General features: G+C 46.3%; 1 protein-coding gene across 10 annotated transcripts in view; it reads left to right on the top strand.

Moving 5' to 3' along the window:
• The first annotated feature begins 3,414 nt into the window (after window positions 1–3,414).
• LOC309400700 (chromodomain-helicase-DNA-binding protein 8-like) overlaps window positions 3,415–24,735 on the top strand; it is a 146,461-nt gene continuing 125,140 nt past the window's right edge. For 3 of the 10 annotated variants that reach the window (XM_081969328.1, XM_081969326.1, XM_081969327.1), the window contains exons 1-2: window positions 3,420–3,634; window positions 9,019–9,089. The gene's annotated coding sequence lies outside the window, so the exon portion shown is untranslated. Of the gene's footprint in view, window positions 3,635–4,063; window positions 4,152–9,018; window positions 9,090–24,735 lie in introns of those variants that run through there. The other 7 variants (XM_081969320.1, XM_081969319.1, XM_081969325.1 and 4 more) reach the window with 7 other exon arrangements.

Below are 24,735 nucleotides of genomic sequence, written 5' to 3'. Positions count from 1 at the left end.
GGTCCGGAGAGTGGTGCCAAAACTTTTTTTTTTTTGAATTTGCCTCTTCAAAACCTTGGTGCATCTGATACTTCGGTGCATCTTAGACTTTGAAAAATACGTTAATTTTCAACTGATGATAATATTCATCCATCGGGTTCAAAGAGCACCTTGACATCTAACAGGCTGTGGGGCTGCCCACGATGTGTCCTCAGGTGGCTGGTAAGGCCTATACGGGCATGAAAGGTTGTCGGGGAGACCTGGGTGGGCACCATTGTTGCAGCCTTTGCAGCTCTGGCTTTGCGGAGTGCCCGCTTCTCTTGGTTGTTCTTCAGTCCTCAGATGTCTGGCAGCCTTGGGTGGATCACCGTGCGCTGTATCAATACAATAGCAGAGTTGGAAGGGACCTTGGAGGTCTTCTAGTCCAACCCCCTGCTTAGGCAGGAAACCTTATACCGTTTCAGACAAATGGCTATCCAACATCTTCTTAAAGATTTCCAGTGTTGGGGCATTCACAACTTCTGGAGGCAACTTCTGTTCCAGCGATTAATTGTTCTAACTGTCAGGAAGTTTCTCCTCCGTTCTAAGTTGCTTCTCTCCTTGATTAGTTTTCATCCATTGCTTCTTGTTCTACCCTCAGGTGCCTTGGAGAATAGTTTGACTCCCTCTTCTTTGGGGCAGCCCCTGAGATATTGGAACACTGCTATCATGTCTCCCCCAGTTCTTCTTTTCATTAAACTAGTCATACCCAGTTCCTGCAACCGTTCTTCATATGTTTTAGTCTCCAGTCCCCTAATCCTCTTTGTTGCTCTTCTCTGCACTCTTTCTAGAGTCTCCACATCTTTTCCACATTGTGGCGACCAAAACTGAATGCCGTATTCCAAGTGTGGCATTACCAAGGCATTATAAAGTGGTATTAACACTTCACGTGATCTTGATTCTCTCCCTCTGTTGATGCAGCCTAGAACTGTGTTGGCTTTATTTGACAGCCGCTGCACACTGCTGGCTCATATTTAAATGGTTGTCCACTAGGACTCCAAGATCCCTCTCACAGTTACTACTATTGAGCAAGGTACCACCTATACTGTACCTGTGCATTTCGTTTTTCTTGCCTAAATGTAGAACCTTACGTATCGATCGATCTTGTGCTAGGGTTTTCCAGGAAATGGTGTCAATATCCAGGGACTTGAAGGAGGCTTTCAACGTGTCTTTGTATCGCTTCCTTTGTCCCCCATGCGATCTCTTTCCTTGAGACAGTTCACCGTAAAGCAGCTGTTTGGGGATGCGATGGTCGGGCATCCTTGCAACAAGGCCTACCCAGCGTGTCTGGCCTTTCATCAGCAGGGTGTGAAGTGATGGCAGGAGAGGACTTTTGTGTCTGGAACCTTGTCCTGTTCCTCGGTATTCTACGGAAGCAGGTCATGTGGAAGTGGTTCAATTTTCAACTAGCAATCACCTACGTACCATAAGAATAAAGTATAAGATTGCAAATCATGGATTTGAGTGTGCGATACGCCGTGACTCTTTATTTTCATTCCTTAGTGAGTTCCCAAGAACAAATACATCTCAATGTCTTTGGAGATTCTCAGCCATCCAGTATTGTCCCCAAGGTGCTTTTTCAAGAGGCAATTGGACTTTCTGGTGTGTTTTTTTTTTTCTTTGAAGATGTTTCGCTTCTCATTCAAGAAGCTTCTTCAGCTCCACCATCCAGTCAGAGCTAAAGAAGCTCCTTGGATGAGAAGCGAAACGTCTTCAGAGAAAAACCACAAAGACAAGTTTCCTCTTGAAAGAGCACCTTTGGGGTCAAAAGGAATCTTTCCGGAGTCAGTCTTGGTTTCTATGATCTCCGCTCAAAAATAAGCTCTATTCATTTCACGCAAAAGACAAGGCGGTCCTCCACCAGAATTGAGCCCAAAATCTCTGTTGCTAAGCGAGGCAGTTAAGTGAGTTTCGCCCCATTTTATGACCTTCCTTGCCACTGTTGTTAAGGGAATCACCGCAGTTAAGTTAGTAACACCGTTGTGAAGTAAATCTGGCTCCCCTGTTGACTTGGCTTGTCTGAATTTTGATCACTGCAATGGTCATAAGTGTGAAAAAACAGTCGCAAGTCACTTTTTTCAGTGCCGTTGTAACTGGTCACTAAATGATTTGTTGTTAAATCAAGGACGACCTGTATCATCATCTTTTAATGACCCAATAATCCCTTGCGAGGTACAGTCTGGGCAACTGAATGTAGCTGAGCGTTTTACTGGCCAGATGCCTTTCTTGTCACCAATGCGGAGTTTTGTTCAGCAGATATGTTCTCATAGGGCCCAGAGAAGTATCTGCCTGGGATCGAACTCACCACCTCCTGAATGTGAGGCGAGAGCTGCACCACTAGGCCACTTATTTTCTGAGTGTACAAGGGAGATGCGGCATTGATCCAATTGCGCGGATGGGATTCCCACGTGTGGAATCCCTTTTTCTGTCTGGTCGTGTGCGCCCAATTGATTCCCTCAGGTCAGGGTGCTGAGAACAGCCAAACCACAGAAGCGGCTTTCCCGCCCTGTACACCTAATCCTCGACTTGCAACAGTGACCGTTGTAAAAGTTGCAACGGCAAACAAAAGTGACCTATGACCGTTTCTCACACTTATGACCACTTTTCACACTTAGCGACCATTGCGGCATCTCCGTGGTCATGGGATCGAAATGCAGACAGCTGGCAACTGTTTCACATTTAGGGCGGCTTGCCATTGATCACACGCACTCATCTTTTGTGGCCTTCCGACAAGCCAGATTCACTTAACGACCGTGTTGCTATCGGAAAACAACGGCGGCGGTTCTCTTAAAACCAGCCTGGCAAGGAAGGTCGTAAAACGGGGCAAAGCTCATTTCAGGGCGGTCTCGCTTAGCAACAGAAATTTGGGGTCGACTTGCGGTCGTAAGTCGAGCACCCCTGGGAGGAAAGGTTGGCGGCCCCGCCCCTTTTCGGCAAAAGCCTTTTAAAAAGCGCCCGGAGTCACTTCCGGCCAGCCCGGCCTTGGAAAACCCACCCACCCCCATTCATTCCCGGGCCTGTAATAAAAGCAGGCGATCCAAGATGGCTTCCCCCGCCTAGGTGACTAACACAGCCGCCTGATTGCGCGGGCCTGAGAGCAGAGGAAGCGCCACTTCCCGCAGGCCGTCCCGCCAACGACAGTTGATTGGATATCGCATTGAGCCCATTGCCGTAGAGGAGGAGGAGGAGCAAATCAGGCGCCTATTTAGACAGCTTCCTCCAAGGAAGCCCCCCCCCCGCTCTCGCTTCCACCCTCCCCCCCTCCTTCCTCCGCAGCGAGCGAGCGAGCGGGCGAGAGACTTCCTGGACGGTCTCTCAACCTAACCTGCTTGCTCGCTTCACCCGCCCACCCGTCCCTTCCGCGGCTACGCCGCCTCCGCTTCGGAACCTCATTGGGCCTTTTCGGCAGCGAGCCGTCGCCTAAGCAAGCGTGGTAGGCGGGGCTTGGAGGCGTCCGAGGGTAAGTTAGGTTGCACCGTCCATGCTCGGCTGCCTTGTTCTCTCGGCTCTCTCCCTCCGAGAGGGGAGGGGGCGGGAGGAGTGAGTGGCTCCTCAAAAAAAAAGGGCGAGGCGGAGGTGGGGAGAACCCCCTCCCCCACCCATCCACACCTCCCAGGTAAGACCCCGCTTCTTTTTTTTTTTTTGGAGTAAACTCTTCCCCTTTCGCCGACCCACACGAGGCTTCGAGGGGGGGGCACGTCTATTATGGGATGGGCCTTCCTCTTTGCAGGATGCAGGCCGATGCAGGGACTGTCCCCATCCCTCCCCCTCCTCTTGCTACGGGGAGAGAGAGGGCCCAATTTTAGACGGAATAAAAGGAGGAATCGAAGCTGAGCCGCCTTTGCTCTCTCTTCGCTCCCCTAATTGTTGAAAAGGGGGGGGGGAACCATCGAGACTCCGCTTAGCAAGAGGAGAGAGAGGAAGGGAGGGGGTGGGTGATAGAGAAGGGGGAGACAGAAAGGAGGGTCTTTCCCTATATCCCCCCCCCCCCCCGCCATTCCTTCCAATATCCCATCTTCTTCGGTCCGACTCTTCCAGCCGGGTTCGACCCCGCTGCAAGGATGCCCCGCCGGGGAACCTGAAGGCGGGAGATGCCGGGCTCCCTCTGGGCCGCTGGGGAGGGCCACGCAAAGGTGGGTTCGCCCACGTTGGCGGGATGCAAAGGCCTTGGAGGCCTTGGGGGTGGGGGAAGGCCTGGGGCGCAGGATGGGGGTGGGGGGAAAGAGAGAGGGACTCCAGGGCCCATGTGTCTGTGGAGGGGAGCTGTGCTGCCCTTGCAGGTGGGCATCCGTCAGGGGCGGCCCGGAACCTCCTTGCACACCCCAACCCGGGAGGGTGGACTTCATTCAAAAATGGGGAGGAGGGGGACGAGAGAGAAGCAGGCCGGACTGAGGCTCCCGTCGTAAGCCTCTTTCCAAGCTACTGCCTGGTTGTGGGGGTCTGGCTTTGGTGCCTCACAGAAGGGGTGCTTCACCTAGGGGGGGGGGAGACGTAGCCCTTAACCCGCCCGCTTTCCCGACCGAAAATTTCTGCCTGTGTCATGGTTTGAGTAGGGTGTTCCCCTCCCCCGGACGAAAAGGGCAGGATATATACCTATACCTCTCTATATCTATCTGTCTATTTATCTATCTGTCTCTCTGTCTCTGTCTCTGTCTCTGTCTCTCTCTCTCTCTCTCTCTCTCTCTCTCTCTCTCTATCTATCTATCTATCTATCTATACCTATTTATATCTATCTATCTATCTATATCTATCTATCTATCTATCATCATCTATCTATCTATCTATATCTATATCTATCTAGCTATCTATCTGTATATCTATCTGTTTATATCTATATCTATCTATCTGTATTTGTATCTATATCTCTATCTGTATTTATATATATATATATATATATATATATATATATATATATATATATATATATATATATATATATATATATATATATCTGTTTATATCTATCTATCTATCTATCTATCTATCTATCTATCTATCTATCTATCTATCTATTCATCTATCTATCTATCTTCATATCTATCTGTTTATACCTATATATATATCTATCTGTATTTATATCTATCTGTTTATATCTATCTATCTATCTATCTATCTATCTATCTATCTGTATTCATATCTATCTATTTATACCTATATCTATATCTATCTGTATTTATATCTATCTGTTTATATCTATCTGTTTATATCTATCTGTATTTATATCTATCTGTTTATCTATCTATCTGTATTCATATCTGTTTATATCTATATCTATCTGTTTATATCTATATCTATCTATCTGTTTATATCTATATCTATCTGTATTTATATCTATCTGTTTATATCTATCATCTATCTGTATTTATATCTATCTGTTTATATCTATATGTATCTATCTATCTGTATTTATATCTATCTGTCTGTATCTATATCTATCGACCTATTGATCTGTCTGTATTTATATCTATCTGTTTATATATCTATCTATATGATGATGATGAGGGTTATGGTTGGTGGCCCAGCCAGTCAGATATTCAGACTGGGGTTGGTGGGTTGTTGTTGTTTTTTGTCTGCCTGTGAAGTCCTTTCCAAGGACCTGGGGTAATACTATTATTATAGTATTAATATTACTATTAATATTATTTAATTTGATTCATAATCTGGGACTAGTAAAGGCTTAACAGTTGAAACCCTAACCAAGGACCTAAGAGCTGTTAGGGTAGCATCTTAGTATTATTAGTATTAATCTTCAATTCAGTCTGGGGCTGGTAAAAGCTGAACAGTTCCAGTCCTAACCAAGGACCTAAGAGCTATTAAGGTAGCATCATCTTGAGTATTATTAGTATCAGTATCTTTCGTATTATTAATCTTCAGTTCAATTCACAGTCTGGGACTGGTAAAAACTTCCAGTTCCAGTCATAAACAAGCTCCTAAGAGCTGTTAAGGTAGGTTCTATTATTAGTATTCATATTATTAATTTTCAATTCACTGTCTGGGACTGATAAAAACAGTTCAAATCCTAACCAAAGACCTAAGAGCTGTTAAGGTAGCGTCTGAGTATATAGGCCAGTGGTTCTCAACCTTCCCCGTGCCGCGACCCTTTAATACAGTTCCTCATGTGGTGACCCCCAACCATAAAATTGGTGTCTCGGTTCCTAAGACCATCAAAAATATGTGTTTTCCAATGGCCTTAGGCGACCCCTGTGAAAGGGTCATTCGACCCCCAAAGGGCTCCCGACCCACAGGTTGAGAACCACTGATATAGACAGCTTCAAGTAGGTTGGGGCTTTTTGCAACATCAGAATATTCAGGTGTTAAGAAGTTCAAAATTTCCATGTATCTAAGCAGCCCTTTTGGGTATTGCTCCAAGGGCTCCTATTACTATTGGTAACAACCCTTGATTTATTCCTCCATAATAGCTCAAGTTTAATTTGCAAATTATTATTTTTTCTAGCTGTTTCTCCTCAATTCGTGCATCATTTGGTATTGCAATATCTATGAACCAGACTTTTTCTTTTCTTTTCTTTTCTTTTCCACAGTAGTGATATCTGGTAAAAACCGTTCAGGTAGGTCCTAACCAAGGACCTAAGAGCTGTTCAGGTAACGTCTGAAGTATATAGGCAATTCCTAGTAGGGTGATGTTTTTTTTTGCAAAGTCAGAATATTCAGATCTAATAAGTTCAAAATTATTATTCATCATTGCACAGGTAGCCAGATGTTATCACCCTCCTGCAACTGCATTTGTTTTAGTTTCTACCCCTCCCAAGGGGGCACAGTGCCCTCTTCTCTCTCAATTTGCCATTCACACCAGACAAGGTCACAATATAGAATCTTTTCCTGTTTCACCTAGGCTGGGTGGGGGAGGGGGGAGAGAAACCCCCATCATTTACTCTGGTTTGGCTGAAAACTGGAACTTCTGACTGGAAAATTGCAGCTGGAATACATGGCATTCACATTTTCACAGATCACAATATGACCTTAAGCTGCTCTGGTGTGTTTTTTTATAAAGTTTTTATTTTATTTTAATATAGACAACCCATCTTCCATTAAACAGCGTGTCATCTGGATACAAATATTTTGTGCAATAGCGATTAAAATTTGCAATCCTACTCATTATTCTATTCCTAGCTTAATACCAACATCTTAAATGTCTAATACTGTAACAATCCTCTTCTTGATTTATTTTTGTTAATTATGTTTATTGGTACACATACACACATACATACATACATACATGCATACATATACACATACATACATATACATATACATACATATATGCATATATATATATATATATATATATATATATATATATATATATATATATATATATATATATATATATATGCATATATACACATACATACATATACACACATATAACACAAATACATACATCCATATATATATGTATGTATGTATGTTGTGTTTGTGCTGATAAATAAAGGGAGACTAGTATAGATCTATTTCAAGCTATTTAGCTCTCATCAGCTAGCCATACCCTTACTGGGTAATACCAGGGGTTGTAACACAAATACATATACATACATACATACATACATACATACATACATACATACATCACAACTATTTTTACTTCTAATTCTTTTATTCTCTAACCGTCGATACAAATGATTCCCATATAATATAATCATCAGTTTGTTCTTTCTCTTTAATTGCCAGACTTCAACTGTTCATTTCTTCACATTCTAGTATTTTCCTAATCCAATTCTCCTCTGTAGGAATCCTTTCGCTTTTCCAGTTTTGTGCAAATGCAATCCCAGCTGCTGTTATAGCATGGATAATCAAATATATATTTTCTTTATTATAAATTTCTGGTAAAATCCCCAACAGGAATATTTCTGGTTTTAAGTCAATATGTTGTTGTATCATCTTTTCCAACCACGAGTGTATTTTGCTCTGTTTTGAGATTGGGGCGGGGAGGGGGGAAAGAGATGGGATTACAAACACAGGTCATTTTTCTGTAATTCTGCTTCAATTAAGGAGATTGGTGGAGAAAAGAGGTGTGACTTGTAGTTTTTCAAAAGGGTGTCGTCAAAATATGGAAACACATGATGGAGAACCTGTGGCACGCATGAGCCCTCTGCAAGCACGTCAGCTGTCGTTGCAGCCCAGTTCCACTGCGCATGCGCGCATGCCTCCCACTGGCCAGCTGTCTTTCAGATCTCTGTCACGCATGCGCGAGGGAGAGGGGTGCATGTGTGTGGGGGCATTCGCATTGCATTTTGGGGGTTCCCGCGCATGCCCTCCCCACACCCCATTTTGGAATGGGGTGTGGGGTGCCGCGCAAGGCCTCCCCGCACTCCATTTTGGGAAAGCCTCCTGCACCAACCTGGAAGCAAATGTATGTGCATGCGCGGGTGGGGGGACATGGGGCGCATGCACGGGTGGGGCGCACACATTGCATTTTGCGGTTATGCACGCACTTTGGGCACTCGGCACCAATAACGTTAGCCATCACTGCTCTTATGCCTACTGGTGTGGTGCTCTGGTTAGCAGGTTAGACTGCAATTCCCACACCGCCTCAACCAGGGCAGGTTGCGGAAAGCCAACTTTAACCCTAGTGTGAAATTTCCAAAAGGGACTCCCTCCAAAAGCTAAAAGTGTTACAGGCACAGTCATTTTCTCCATAGTGAGGGGGAGGAGTGTCCAGACTGGGTTAACTTTGTCCTCTCATTGATTGGACTGAGTCAGATAAGCTCTTTGGGAGCACCCCCTGGCCACCAGGTACTACCAAGTTATTGACTCAGTCCACTCACTGAACGGTTTTTTAAAAAAAAAGTCAAAGAAAAAGGTTTGGACCCGCGGATTTTGCCTCCCAGTACCGCGCTATAGCCTCTGATCACCAGCAAGGACTGCCACAAGCCCCCTGGGGCGGCACGCTGCCCTGGCCACTGAGTGAGACCGGAGTCACTCAGTGAGGACCGTTGCCGGGCAAAGCCCTGATTGTTCATCTCTTCTTTTCTTCTTCTGCAGAAAGCAGCTGCAAATCGATGCTTTTTACATGGAAGTAAACTCCGTTAGACTCAGTGTGAATTTACCGTCGGGTAAGTGTAGCTTGACCGCTGAACGGCAGAAAAGTTGTTTTGTGAGGTTGCTGTCAAAAGAGGTGGGTTTGAAAACGTTTGCGCTTATGTGTTTTAAGCCCGAAACGGAAAACCCGCGTTATTGGAGAAAATCGAAAAGAATGAATATGCGACCCAGGACAAGCGCAACTCGTTAGAAATGCGCTTTTTAAATGAGCATGAAAGGAGGGAGGAGTTTTGGAAGTTGAGAATGTATCGTTTCATTGTCTTTTTCCGCCTTTCTGATAATACAGTGGCACAGCAGTGCTATGCATTTGAAAGCAAAGTGGGTTTGCTCTAAGTGGGTTATAGGTCTGAAATATTTTTGACCTGTATTGGTGTCCCTGTATGTTACCGAATGCTCCAACGCTGGAAGTTTTTAGGAAGAGACTGGTCAGCCATTAGTCTGAAATGGCATAGGGTCTCCGGCTTGAGCAGGGGTTGGACTAGAAGGCCTCCAAGGTCCCTTCCAGCCCTCTTCTGAATTATATGAAAAGGATAGCTTTTCCACTATCCTCTCCTCAGTCTTTATTTCTCCATAACCATTACAGTCTGCTTTTTCCTGTTACATTGTAGAGAGGTAGTAGTCTAAACAGTGAAATAATAATATGAAAACACCGCATTTGCATACGGGTGGACTCTGTCATGACAGCTAAAGATCCATTTTTAATAAAATGAGGAAGGCCTGTATTTGTATCTTAGCCCTATAATTTAAAGAAGGGGAAACAAGGTGATTAGGGGGGGACGTTGGAAAAGGAATTTGGAGAGGGCTTGGTGAACCACAACCAAATACTGTATCTCTTCCCCTTCCAGAAGGGAAGGTCCTTAGTATTTCATGATTGACTGGTCCATTTTCTTGGTGTAAAAAATAATAATAATAATACTGCTATTAAAGCAGTTGGATCTGGACTGCTCTGTGAATGGGATTGCTGACGGCACGGACTCTTGTCTTGGTGGGGCGGGGAAGGATGGAGGTCCTCTGGAATCTCTCTTGGCTGGGTTTTAAATACTCTCTCCTTATCCAGTTGCCTTCCAGATGTGGTGCACTACACCTCCCATAACACCACAGTCATGATAGTTGGGGATGAACCAACTATGGGACTTCGGGGGAATGTCCGTTTGAGGAAGACAGTACCGTCCGTTTCCTTGACCATCTCTCCCATACCCAAGCCAAACAACCTCCCAGAAGCGTAGATTAATACCCTGTTTCCCCGAAAATAAGACCTCCCCGGATAATAACACTTTTGCGTCCATGCGCTAATATAAGCCCTTCCCTGAAAATAAGCCCCTCCCTGAAAATATTTAAATGCACGCACAGCCGATGCCCGCCATTTCCTGGGGACAGAAGTGGGGCGAACATGCCCCATGCACCTGCCATCCACGAGGAACGGCCTGGCGGAGGCCGCTCCCGCGAACCCTAGCTACCCTGCCCCTTCTCTTAGTGGCGGCCGCAAAAAGAGCGGCAGGCCCAGCGAGAGCGAGCCAGAAACAGACAGAGTTTCCAGCCTTCCCTGGATCAGCTGATCCGTGGCCCGTGGTTAAGGGACCTCCTGCACCTAAAAAAATAATAAGACCTCTATGAGAATAAAAGGCCAAGCGCTTATTTCGGAAGGAGTGGGGGATGTCAAAAGAAAATAAGACCCTGCCTTATTTTCAGGAAATACAGTATATTTGTTTGTTTGTTTTTGTTTTTATTGGATTTATATGCCGCCCTTCTCCCAAAGGACTCAGGGCGGCGTACAACATTTAAAAGCACACATCCCAAAAGTTAAAAAGAAATTAAATACATATTCCCCCCCCCCCCCCAAAAAAAACCCAAATTTATAAGACAATGCATTTAACAATGAGTTAAAATTAACAGGCCAGGCCAGCTTGCTGGAAAAGCCAACTTTTTAGGGCGCGTCGGAAGGACCAGAGGTCGGGGATTATGCGAAGCTCCGGGGGCAGCTCATTCCAGAGGGAAGGCGCTCCCACAGAGAAGGCTCTCCCCCTGGGGGTCACCAGCCGACACTGTCTGGCCGACGGCACCCTGAGAAGGCCAACTCTGTGGGATCGTACTGAACGGTGGGAGGCTACTGGTGGCAGTAGGTGGTCTCACAGGTACCCTGGGCCTAAGCCATGGAGCGCTTTAAAGGTCATAATTAATACCTTGAATCGCACCCGGAAAACAACCGGCAACCAGTGCAGGCCGCCTAAAAGGGGTGTGACATGGGAGCACCTAGGTACCCCCATGACAACCCGCGCGGCCGCATTCACCAGTATACCAATGGAGAATGGGGATTTTTGCTGTTTCTTTCCCAAATCTGGTCAGAGCTTGTGTATTTAGAAAGGCTAACAGTAAACCGTGAGCAGCAGCAAACAGAAGGAGGGTTAGGGGAAAAAAGGACCGGGTTGTTATCAATAATTGAAATAAGGAAACACAACTCTGGTAAGTAGGTTGCTAGCAAACTTTTTTGTTTGCTCCTTCCTGGAGGGACTGCCAAGTATGGAGATCTCTCCCCCTCCTCCGCCCTTTTCTGTCTTCACCTTGGGAACCCAAAACCTGTGGCAAGACAGACTTTTCCTCCACGTAGCTCCCGGCAGGAAGGGCAGACAAATCTAGGAATGTCAGCTGGTTACGGAGGACTGGCTTACCCACACTCCGGGTCTCGTGTTCGGAGGGTCTCGGAGAGATCTTGTAAGTCCTGTGATCTGAAAAGAGCTGGATGCTGGACCTATCCGACCTCCCCATTGTGAGCGCACAGACCTTTTAGATCTGTCCCATCTGAATCGCCAGGATCCCAATTCTACCTGCTGAAGAGGCGGTTGGCCAAACCGTAAGGCGTTTCTGTTGTCTGGGAGCCATGTTATACCTCCTTCACATAGAGGACCGTGATGGCGAACCTAGGGCATTGCATGCCACAGACGGCTGTGCGGGCACGCCAGCCATCGCCCCAGCACGGCTCCATCGTGCATGCGTGGGAGCCTCCTACCAGCCAGCTTGTTTTCGGGTCTCTGTTGGGCATGCGTGGGGGGGGGGCAGTGCGCACTCACATTGCATTTTGGGGCCCCGTACGGCACCCTGGTGCCCCAGTTTGGCTTCCAGGTTGGCACAGGAGGTCTTCCAGGCCCAAACCGGGACATTGGGGGGGGGGGTTACTCGCAGCCCTCCATGACCCATTTTGGCTTCCAGGTTATACAATACAATACAATACAATAGTGGAGTTGGAAGGGACCTTGGAGGTCTTCTAGTCCAACCCCCTGCCTAGGCAGGAAACCCTATACCGTTTCAGACAAATGGCTATCCAACATCTTCTTAAAGACTTCCAGTGTTGGGGCATTCACAACTTCTGGAGGCAACTTCTGTTCCACTGATTCATTGTTCTAACTGTCAGGAAGTTTCTCCTCAGTTCTAAGTTGCTTCTCTCCTTGATTAGTTTCCACCCATTGCTTCTTGTTCTACCCTCAGGTGCCTTGGAGAATGATTTGACTCCCTCTTCTTTGGGGCAACCCCTGAGATATTGGAACACTGCTATCATGTCTCCCCTGGTCCTTTTTTCTCTTAAGCTAAACATACCCAGTTCCTGCAACTGTTCTTCATATGTTTTAGTCTCCCGTCCCCTAATCCTCTTTGTTGCTCTTCTCTGCACTCTTTCTAGAGTCTCCACATCTTTTCTACATCGTGGCCACCAGAACTGAATGCAGTATTCCAAGTGTGGCCTTACCAAGGCATTATAAAGTGGTATTAACACTTCACGTGATCTTGATTCTATCCCTCTGTTGATGCAGCCTAGGACTGTGTTGGCTTTTTTGGCAGCTGCTGCACACGGCTGGCTCATATTTAAATGGTTGTCCACTAGGACTCCAAGATCCCTTTCACAGTTACTACTACTGAGCAAGGTATCGCCTATACCAGTGATGGCGAACCTATGGCATGCGTGCCACAGGTGGCACGCGGAGCCATTTGTCAGGGCACGCGAGGCGCTGCCCTGTCAGCTGCCCAGCGCGCATGCGCGCTGGCCAGCTGAGTTCCCCCTTTTTAAAAGCCATTTTTCGCCCTCCCCAGGCTCCAGAGGCTTTATAGGAGGCTTGGGAAGGGCAAAAACAGCCTCCCCCTCCCCCAGAAGCCCTCCGGAGGCGTCAGGGAAGCCTCCGGACAGTCCCTGAAGCCTTCGGAGCATTCAAAACGATCCTCCGAGCAAATAGGAAGTGACTTCTATAGGAAGGCTCCTATAAAGCCTCTGGAGCCTGGGGAGGGCGAAAAAAGCATGTAAAAATGGGAGGGGGAGTGCCTGTAGTGCGCGCATGCGCCCTGGGGGTCGCGCATTGCATTATGGGTGTGGCACGCCCGCACACAACCCCCCTGCGCTCCCCCCACTTATGGCACGCGAGCCAAAAAAGGTTCGCCATCGCTGGCCTATACTGTACCTGTGCATTCCATTTTTGTTGCCTAAATCTAGAACCTTACTAGGTTGGTGCAAGAGGCCTTTCAGGCTCAAAATGAGGTGGGGGGGAATCCATGACCCTGGCCGCCGCACCCCATTTTGGGCCTGGAAAGCCGCCTGCACCCACCTGGAAGCCAAAAATAGGCGAGGGGGATCAGGCGCATACACGGGGGGCGGAGGGGGCACTTGCATTGCATTTTGGGGTTTCGTGCTTGCTTGCTTTGGGCACTCACTACTCAAAAGATTCACCATCACTGATACAGGAAGTGAAAGGCTATTCTCTTCGTTTGCCAGTAGGGAACTGGTTATTTTTTTTAAAAAAATCAGCTTTTGCAAATAAACCACTTACATTCGCTGTTAACTTCGAATGGTGAGACTGCCCTCCTAAGCTTCTGACTCTCCTTTAAGCCCTCCGAGAATTAGCCTCCATGCATTGTTTTTCAGTCGGATTATAGGGAAGGGCTTTTGACACAGGATTGTCGGTAGTGTGTAGTTTGGCCAGGTGTCCGCGATTAAAGTCCTCTTTCTCTTTTTCCTTGCAATTTTTAGCAAAGCGGCTGAGAAAATTGTGCAGGGGGGAAAAAAAAACCATCATCTCTCTTGGGATATATGTATGTATGTATGTATGTATGTATGTATGTATATGTGTGTGTGTTACAACCCCTGGTATGCCCAAATATGGGAGGAAGCTCACTACTCCCTCTTTCTGTCCTTCGGCTCATCACAGAAGACCATGCAGGGAGAAAACCATATTTTTATTTTTAATGTTGCCTTTTTATATTTGTGTTGTATTTGTACTGATAAATAAAAAAAGGGAGACTAGTATAGATCTATTTCAAGCTAATTAGCTCTCATCAGCTAGCCATACCCTTATGGTTCAAATCCCAGTAAGGGTATGGCTAGCTGATGAGAGCTAATTAGCTTGGAATAGATCTATACTAGTCTCCCTTTATTTATTTATCAGTACAAATACTATATGTATATACACACATACATACACACACACACACACACACACACACACACACACATATTTCAAGCAAAACGGCATCAGGTGTGAGAGTCACAGTGTTGGATGGCAATTTAGAATGGTTAATCAGGAGAGTGGCTTGGCCTCCTGAAGTTGTGGGCGGTTCCATCGCGGGAGGATTTGAAGAAGAGATTGGACAACCATCTGTATGAAATGGTATATCGGACAGGGCAGAGGTAGTATTCAGCCGGTTCGGATCGGTTCGCCCGAAGACCGGTAGTGGAAATCGCGGGCGGGCTTGCGCACCCGCCCTGGCTTTATGCCATCCTATTTGGGCACGTTTTTGGGACCGGGCGCTTGCGCGGAAGGTGCACGCGCAAGCCAAGCACGTGAGCGGAAGGGCAGAGGCGTGCACGGAAGGGGCGCGCGCATGGCAAACCAGTGGGAGCAAAATCTGAAACCCACCACTGGGATTTCATTGAGGGCCACATCAGGGTTGTGTTTGACTTTTGGGGGCCATGGCGAGCTCGACGTCACTCGTGTTGGGGGCGTCTTTGGCGGCCTCTGCTAGCGAAAACAGGCTCCTGAGCTCTGTTTTCGGCTGCGACGGCCTCCTGCAACCCTCTGCCAGTGAAAATGGAGTTGGGAGTCCTGCCTGCGTCCCCCATGAGCTCCATTTTTGGCTGCAATGGCCTCCTGCAACCGTTTCCCAGCGGAAATGGAGCTCGGGAGGGCCGCACGCAGCCCTCCCAAGCTCCATTTTTGCTGGCAGAGGCACTGCGGGCCAGTCCTTCACTGTTTCCAGGGCAGCTGCGCGGGCCAGATCTAATCACCCTGCGGGCCGCGGGCCTTGAGTTTGACACCTGTGTGGTGTAAGGTCTCCTGCTTGAAGAGGGAGTTGGATTAGAATACCTCCAAGGTCCTCTCCAACTCTTGTTATTCCATTAATTGTTTGGAGCACGGTAGGTTTTCCAAATTGGCAGCTTTTTGGTTTTATAGGAAAAAAGCTGGAATTGGTCATCAGGAGTCCATAATGTTGTCTTTTCATCAAACCTTCCATAAGAAAGAAGGAAACGTGGCTGAAGAATCGGAGCTGAACACAAAGTGTAGCAAGAATAAGTTAGCGTAAGTCCCATATATGCTGACACTACAGTTCCCAGAATTCCCTAGCCAGCAGGAATTGCTAAGAATTCTGGGTGATGCAGTCCCACTTCATACCTGCGGAAGTGACTGGAACTCATGGCTCTAGAGGTTAAAGATGAGTACGGGTAGTCCTCGACTTACGACCGCAAGGGAGCCCAACATTTCTGTTGCCAAGCGAGACGTTTGTGAGATGAATAATTTTGCCCGCATTTTATGACCTCTCTTGCCACCGTGGTTAAGTGGGTCACTGCAGTGGTTAATAACACGGTTGTTAAGTGAATCTGGCTTCTTCGTCGACTTTGCTTGTCAGAAGGTCGTAAAAGGGGGATCACAGGACCCGTCGTAAATAGGAGTCCATTAGCCAAGTGTCTGCATTTCGATCATGTGACTGCGGGGAAGCTGCAGCAGTCGTAAGTGTGAAAAACGGGTCGTAAATCCCTTTTCTCCGGACGGTTGTAACTTTGAACGGTCACTAAACGAAACCGTTGTAAGTCGAGGACTTACCTGTGTTTGATGCCTTGCTGACCGGTGTGGCCATGAGAACCTCACAACCTGTAGGTACGTTCAGTGGAAAATAAAAAAGAGACATTTTCATGATTTGTAGAAAAATATGGTGCATTAAATAGTTGAAAGGCCAATTCGGTAATCTGTGTGCTGTATCTACCCTTCACATGGCAATCCTCGGCCTATTTTTTTGTCTCTTCCTCCTTGGTTGCATAGTGACCAAAGAGAAAGAAAGTATGATTTCTCACACAATCTTCCTTCTCTGCCAGAACATTTGAGAGAACAATTTCAAAACAATAACACCAACATGGGCTCTGTGTTCTTTGCATTTTTCCCACGGGCCTGGGGGCTGAAAAGTGTGTTCTTCACAAGCTTATAAATGGCGGTGGTGGGAGAAATAGAATAGAAATAAAATAACCGAGTTGGAAAGGACCTTGGAGGTCTTCTAGTCCAACCCCCTGCTTAGGTAGGAAACCCTATACCAGTGATGGCGAACCGAAGCCATTTGTCAGGGCACGCGAGGCGCTGCCCTGTCACCTGGCCAGCGCGCATGGATTTTATATGGATAAAAAAGGAGTTCACCCTTTTTTAAAGCCATTTTTTACCCTCCCCAGGCTCCAGAGGCTTTATAGGAGCCTGGGGAGGGCGAAAAGAGCCTTCCCCGGCCCCCAGAGGCGCTCCGGGGGCTTCATGAGCTTCCCTGAAGCCTCCAGAGCGAAAAAAACCCGGCCCTACGGGCAAACCGGAAGTTCAGGAACGGATTTCCTGTTTGTTCGGAGGGTCGTTTTGACTGCTCCGGAGGCTTCAGGGAAGCCTCCTGAAGGTCCCTGAAGCCTCCGGAGGGCTTCCGGGGGGGGGGCAGGGGAGGCTGTTTTCGTCCTCCCCATGCTCCTATAAAGCCTCTGGAGCCTGGGGAGGGCAAAAAAAGCATGGAAAAATGTGTGGGGTCTCGCCTGTATTGCGCGCATGCACACTGGGATGGTCGCGCATTGCATTATGGGTGTGGCATGCCTGCACACGACCCCCCTGCGCTGCCCCCACTTGTGGCACGTGTGCCGAAAAAGGTTCGCCATCGCTGCCCTATACCGTTTCAGACAAATGGCTATCCAACATCTTCTTAAAGACTTCCAGTGTTGGGGAATTCACAACTTCAGCAAACTGCAGCTCGGGAGCCACGTGTGGCTCTTTCCTCCCTCTGCTGCGGCTCCCTCTCCTGTCAGCGCCACAATTTTGAGAGGAGCTTCCAGTGGGGGAGGGGAGGAAGAGAAGCACAGTGCGCCAGGAGAAGACTCTATGGCCAGGGGAGGGTTTTCCAGTTTATTTTATTTATTTATTTATTATTAGATTTATAGACTGCCCCCTCTCCCCGAAGGGACTCCACCAGTCTCCACCATTGATAGGGCTTTCGTTTATGATAGGGAGAGGAAAAAGTATGCCGTGCTAGGAGGAGACTCTATGGTAGGAGGAACTGAACTTCCGGTCATCTCTAGAATTGAACAGGGGGCTTCCGGTTAGGACCTTTGTGACTCCCGGTGTTTTCTTTTCTGTGGGAAACAGGTGCAAATGGCTCTTTGAGTATTTTAAGTTTGCCGACCCCTGCCCTATACCCTAGATGGAGAACCCGTGTCACTCTCTGCGGGCATGTCAGCCGTCGCCCCAGCCCACCTCCACGGCGTGTGCATGCGTGGCTCCCGCCGGCCAGCTGGTCTTTGGGTCTCTGCCACGCATGCGTGGGGGGTAAGGGTGCATGAGCAGGGTGCGTTCACATTGGCTTTTTGCGGGTTCCCCTGCATGCGTATCCCCACCCGCACCCCGTTTTGGAATGGGGCCTCCCCACAGACGTCGTTTGGGGCCTGGAAAGCCTCCTGCACCAACCTGGAAGCCAGAAATGGGCAAGAGGGACACGGGGCACATGTGCAGGCGATGTGCGTCCCTATACGAGGGGACACGGAGTGCATGCACAAGGGATGCTCGCATTGCATTTTGGGTTACCTACACACTTTGGGCACTCGGCACCAAAAATGTTAGCAGTTACTACTGCCCTATACTGTTTCAGACAAATGGTTGTCGAATCTCTTCTTAAAATCATCCAGTGTTGGAGCATTTGCAATTTCTAAAGGCAGGTTGTTCCATTGGTTAATTGTTCTCACTGTCAGAAATTTCTCCTCAGTTCTAGGTTGCTTCTCTCCTTGATTAGTTTTCACCCATTGCTTCTTGTTCTACCCTCAGGTGCCTTGGAAAATAGTTTGACTCCCTCTTCTTTGGGGCAACCCCTGAGATATTGGAAGACTGCTATCGTGTCTCCCCTAGTCCTTCTTTCTATTAAACTAGACATACCCAGTTCCTGCAACCGTTCTTCCTATGCTTTAGCCTCCAGTCCCCTCATCATCTTTGTTGCTCTTCTCTGCACTCTTTCTAGAGTCTCCACATCTTTTTCTCCATCCTGGCAAGCAAAACTGGATGCGGTATTCCAAGTGTGGCCTTACCAAGGCATTATAAAGTGGTACTTATACCCTGTTTCCCAGTGGCGGGTTTCAAATTTTTTTAGAACCTCTTCTGTAGGTGTGGCCTATTTTGTGGGAGTGGCTTGCCAGCCATGTGTCTGGTTGGGCGTGGCCAACTTGTAAAGTGTGGTGAAACTCAGTTAACAACGCTCTTGCTTAGGAACAAAAATGTTGGCTCAGGAACTCTGGCATTTGAAACACGCAAGTCTTAAAGCTGTCAAGTTACAAGACCCTTGCACTCCTAACCCTTTAGAAAAATAAACCCCAGGGGTGTTCAAACTTGACAGATTTAAGACTTGTGGACTTCAACTCCCAGAATTCCTCCTCCAGTCATGTTGGCTCAGGAACTCTGGCATTTGAAGCACGCAAGTCTTAAAGCTGTCAAGTTACAAGACCCTTGCACCCCTAACCCTTTAGAAAAAAAAAACCCCAGGGGTGTTCAAACTTGACAGCTTTAAGACTTGTGGACTTCAACTCCCAGAATTCATCCTCTCGCTCTTCATCTTGATGATGTCCGAACGGGCGGGGGGAGGGAGCCGGAACCGGTTCTAAACGGCACTGTAGATTTGTGGAACCTCTTCTGTAGAAGAGGTTAGAACTGGTAGGAACCCACCCCTGCTGTTTCCCGAAAAATAAGATCTCCCCCGATAATAAGACCAATAGGGCTTTTCAGCGCATGCGCTATAATAAGCCCTCCTCAAAAATATTGCAACACAGCAGCAGCCATGAGGTGACCACGCTCGCGGCCTCCTGCACGTCAAAAATAATAAGATCCCCCCCCCCCCCCAAATAAGGCCAAGTGCTTATTGGGGGGGGGGGGGTCAAAAGAAAATAAGGTCCTGTCTGATTTTCGGAGAAACAAGGTAGTAACAATTAACAAGATAATTTGTAGAAATCATGTACTGATACTGGTAGCACTGCCCTGTGGTTCTTCGCAATATAACAGCCGTTGAATTTCATCTCCAAGATGCAGAGCAATGGCGGTGCAGCAAAAATTGTATATGAGGAACCCAGAATGACGCAGGTTTTTTTTCATAGAGTGAGTTAATAATCTTCAATTTACCGTGTTTCTCTGACAATACGACCACCTCAGAAAGTAAGCCCTAGCTTGATTTTTACACATGCACCCAATATAAGCCCCCCCAAATAAAAACCTAATTAAGACCCCGCCCACACTCCAGAATGCACAGTTAGAAATTAAGCTAGGGTGGGAAGGGGTGGTGGTGTAGCTGACCTACTACCGTATTTTTCGGAGTATAAGACGCACCAAGGTTTTGAAGAGGCAAATTAAAAAAAGAAAGTGTTTGCACTCTGCAGACCTCCCTGGTTTTTTTTTTAACGGCGTGAATCGCCTTTAGGGGGCTTGTAGATGGCTCCTAGGGTCTGTTCCCCCCCAAATAACTAGCAAAAAACGGCCCATTTTTCGCAAAAACGGTCCCATTTTTTGTCAAGAAAAGGGCATGCATAGCTTTTAGGAGGCTTGTAGAGTGCTCCTGGGGGTGGGGGCAAAATTGAGCACAAAACGGCCCGTTTTTTGCTCATTTCTGCCCTCCCCGGTCCCCAGGAGCACTCTGAAAGCCTCCTAAAGGCTATGCATGGCCATTTTGGTGAAGGGGGCGGGGTTTCAAGAGGCCAAAAATGCTGTATTCAGGGTATAAGACGCACCCAGATTTTCAGCCTCTTTTTTGAGGGGAAAAAGGTGTGTCTTATATTCCGAAAAATACGGTACTTCTCTTTGGATACCCTGTTTCCCTGAATATAAGACCTCCCCAGATAATAAGCTCAATTGGGCTTTTGAGCTTTTGAGCATGCGCTAAAGCAGGGGTGTACAAACTTGGGAACTTTAAGACTTGTGAACTTCAACTCCCAGAATTCCCCAGCCAGCCATGTCCACAAGTCTTAAAGTTCCCAAGTTTGGACACCCCTGCGCTAAAGTAAGCCCTTCCCAAAAATATTGCAACACAGCAGCCGCTGTGAGATGACCACGCTCGCCACCTCTTGCACCTCCAAAATAATAAGACCTCCCCGAAAATAAGGCCAAGCGCTTATTTTTTTGGGGGGGGGTCAAAAGAAAATAAGACCCTGTCTTATTTTCGGGGGAAACACGGTAGTTGCAGCTGTACCTTGGCCCATTTCTTTTGCTGCAGCCCTCAAGGCTTTCCTAAAGGCCTCTGTAGCCGATGACAGAGCTCTGGATCGATCTCTCTGTTATCGACTGCAGAGGCCTTCAGAGAAGCCTTGCTGGTCTTGCCCCCCAAAAAAAAGTTCTTGAAGGCCTCTGATAGCGACAAAAGGCTGGAGGTGACGTGGTTAAGTGAGGCGAGTCAGTGCATGACCTTCCCCTCCCCCCCTGAAAATAAGACCTGGTGCCTTTTTTGGTGGCGAAAAATATAAGACAGAATAGAGTAGAGTTAGAATAGAATAGAACAGAACAAAAATAAGAATAGAGCAGAATAGAAGAATAGAATAGAGTAGAATAGAATAGAAGAAAAGAATAGAATAGAATAGAATAGAATAGAAGATTAGAATAGAATAGAAGAATAGAATAAAATAGAATAGAATGAAATAGAATAGAATGAAATAGAATAGAATTAGAATAGAATTAGAATGGAAGAATAGAATAGAACAGAACAAGAATAAGAATAGAGCAGAATAGAAGAATAGAATAGGATTAGAATAGAATAGAAGAATAGAATAGAAGAATAGAATAGAATAGAATAGAAGAATAGAAATGAATAGAAGAATAGAATAAAATAAAAATCGAAGAATAGAATGAAATAGAATAAGAATAGAATTAGAATAGAAGAATCGAATAGAACAGAACAAGAATAAGAATAGAGCAGAATAGAATAGGATTAGAATAGAATAGAAGAATAGAAGAAAAGAATAAAATAGAATAGAAAAAGAATAGAAGAATAGAATGAAATAGAATAGAATAAGAATAGAATAACAGTAGAATAGAATAAGAATAGAATAAAAATAGAAGAATAGAATAGTATAGAATGTGATTGGACACACAAGGAATTTGTCTTCGGTGCTTATGCTCAGTGTATATAAAAAGACAAGATACAATCATCAAAAATCACAAGGTACAACACTTAATGATAATCATAGGGTCAAAATAAGCAATCAGGAAACAATATCAATATAAATTGTAAGAATACAAGCAACATACAGTCCTGCAGTCATTGATGGGAGGAGATGGGTGATAGGAATGATGAGAAGACTAACATTAATAGTAATGCAGACTTACTGAATGGTTTGACAGTGTTGAGGGAATTATTTGTTTAGCAGAGTGATGGCGTTCGGGGAAAAAACTCTTCTTGTGTCTAGTTGTCTTGGTGCGCAGTGCTCTATAGCATCGTTTTGAGGGTAGGAGTTGAAACCGTTTACGTCCAGGATACGAAGGGTCCGTAAATATTTTCGCAGCCCTCTTTTTGACTCTTGCAGTGTCCAGGTCCTCAATGGAAGGCAGATTGGTAGCAATGATTTTTTTCAGCAGTTCTGATTATCCTCTGAATTCTGTGCCTGTCTTATTGGGTTGCAGAACCAAATCAGGCAATTATAGAGGTGCAGATGACAGACTCAATTTATTTCTGTATCCTTGAGAAGGATACAGAAGGATCTTGACAAACTTGAACATTGGGCACTATCTAATAAAATGAAATTCAATGGTGAAAAGAGTAAGGTTCTACATTTAGGCAACAAAAACGGAATGCACAGGTACAGTATAGGTGATACCTTACTCAGTAGTAGTAACTGTGAAAGGGATCTTGGAGTCCTAGTGGACAACCATTTAAATATGAGCCAGCAGTGTGCAGCAGCTGCCAATAAAGCCAACACAGTTCTAGGCTGCATCAACAGAGGGATAGAATCAAGATCACGTGAAGTGTTAATACCACTTTACAAGGCCTTGGTAAGGCCACACTTGGAATACTGCATTCAGTTCTGGTCGCCACGATGTAAAAAAGATGTGGAGACTCTAGAAAGAGTGCAGAGAAGAGCAACAAAGATGATTAGGGGACTGGAGACTAAAACATATGAAGAACGGTTGCAGGAACTGGGTATGTTTAGCTTAAGAGAAAGAAGGACTAGGGGAGACATGATAGCATTATTCCAATATCTCAGAGGTTGCCACAAAGAAGAGGGAGTCAAACTATTCTCCAAAGCACCTGAGGGTAGAACAAGAAGCAATGGGTGGAAACTAATCAAGGAGAGAAGCAACTTAGAACTGAGGAGAAATTTCCTGACAGTGAGAACAATTAATCAGTGGAACAGCTTGCCTCCAGAAGTTGTGAATGCCCCAACACTGGAAGTCTTTAAGAAGATGTTGGATAGCTATTTGTCTGAAACGGTATAGGGTTTCCTGCCTAGGCAGGGGGTTGGACTAGAAGACCTCCAAGGTCCCTTCCAACTCTACTATTGTATTGTATTGTATTTTCAGGGAAACACGGTGGCTTTGGGTTCATGAAGGCTAAAGATGCCAAGTGGGGTTTTTGTTGTTGTTGTTGTTGTTAGTGTGTATACGGATGCATAACACCTTCCCATCAGTACTTCCTGCAGGCTGGATGTGTTTTAGCAAAAAGAAAAAAAGAGAAAAAAGTGACCTCTTCACATGTACCACGGCAGCTTGGCACGACAACTCTGCCCAGTTCTGCAGAATTTTAAGCAGGGATGGGAAAAAAAATCTCCACTGCATACAGTCAACAGTTCTCGGTAGCCCAAAGGATATTTACAATACAATACAATAGTAGAGTTGGAAGGGACCTTGGAGGTCTTCTAGTCCAACCCCCTGCCTAGGCAGGAAACCCTATACCGTTTCAGACAGATGGCTATCCAACATCTTCTTAAATACTTCCAGTGTTGGGGCATTCACAGCTTCTGGAGGCAAACTGTTCCACTGATTACTTGTTCTAACCATCAGGAAATGTCTCCTCAGTTCTAAGTTGCTTCTCTCCTTGATTAGTTTCCACCCATTGCTTCTGGTTCTACCCTCAGGTGCTTTGGAGAATAGTTTGACTCCCTCTTCTTTGTGGCAACCCCTGAGATATTGGAACGCTGCTATCATGTCTCCCCTAGTCCTTCTTTCTCTTAAGCTAGACATACCCAGTTCCTGCAACCGTTCTTCATATGTTTTAGTCTCCAGTCCCCTAATCATCTTTGTTGCTCTTTTTCAAGGTCATATTTCTCATATTTCTCGAGGTCACCTTTTTTTCCCCACCCCAGCCTTCTTCAGATTAGGTTTGAATGACACACGCCCACACCTTTCTTGGCTCCGTTATTTTTTTATTATTGACTCACCTGAAAGTTGATTAAACTAACCAGGGGACTGTGGATACAGCGGGTAGAATTGTGCGCAGGTATGCCTGCTTATGTCTGCATGGATTGCTCGACTTAACGACTGTAATGGAGCCCCAAATTTCTGTCGCTAACCAAGGCAGTTTGCTCAGTGAGCCGTGCCCCCATTGGAGAAATCGTTTTGGCCATGGGGGTTAAGCAAATCACTGCAACTGTTAAGTGACTGATAGCAACAGCACTTAGATTTATATACTGCTTTACCGCCCTCTCTAAGCGGTTTACAAATTCAGCCTCTTGCCCCCCCACCCAACAATCTGGCCCCTCATTTTACCCATTTCCGAAGGATGGAAGACTGAATCAACCTTGAGCCTGGTGGGATTTGAACTGCCAAATTGCAGGCCGCTGGCAGTCAGGAGAAGTGGCCTGCGCTACTGCATTCTAACCACTGCGCCACTGAGGTACAGAAGCGAATCCCCATTGACTTTGCATGTTGAAAGCTGGCTGTTGATCACGCCAGCGTAGGGATGCCGCAACGGTTGTTAAATGGGAAAGTCACATCAGTCACTTTCTTTTCAGTGTCATTGTAACTTTGAATGGTCACTGAATGGGCTGTAAGTCGAGCGCCGCCATATAATCAATCACTCGCACGCCCAGAATTCCTCTCTCTCTCTCCTCACTCTCGTGAATCAACGCACTATAAAAAAAAGATGTGGAGACTCTAGCAAAAGTGCAGAGAAGAGCAACCAGGATGATTAGGGGACCGGAGACTAAAACATGAAGAACAG

This window comes from Natrix helvetica, assembly GCF_964273705.1.
Source record: "Natrix helvetica genome assembly, chromosome: W".
NCBI classification, from domain to species: domain Eukaryota; kingdom Metazoa; phylum Chordata; class Lepidosauria; order Squamata; family Natricidae; genus Natrix; species Natrix helvetica.
Note: the sequence above shows the minus strand (reverse complement) of the source record. Positions and strands in the feature narration are given on the sequence as shown.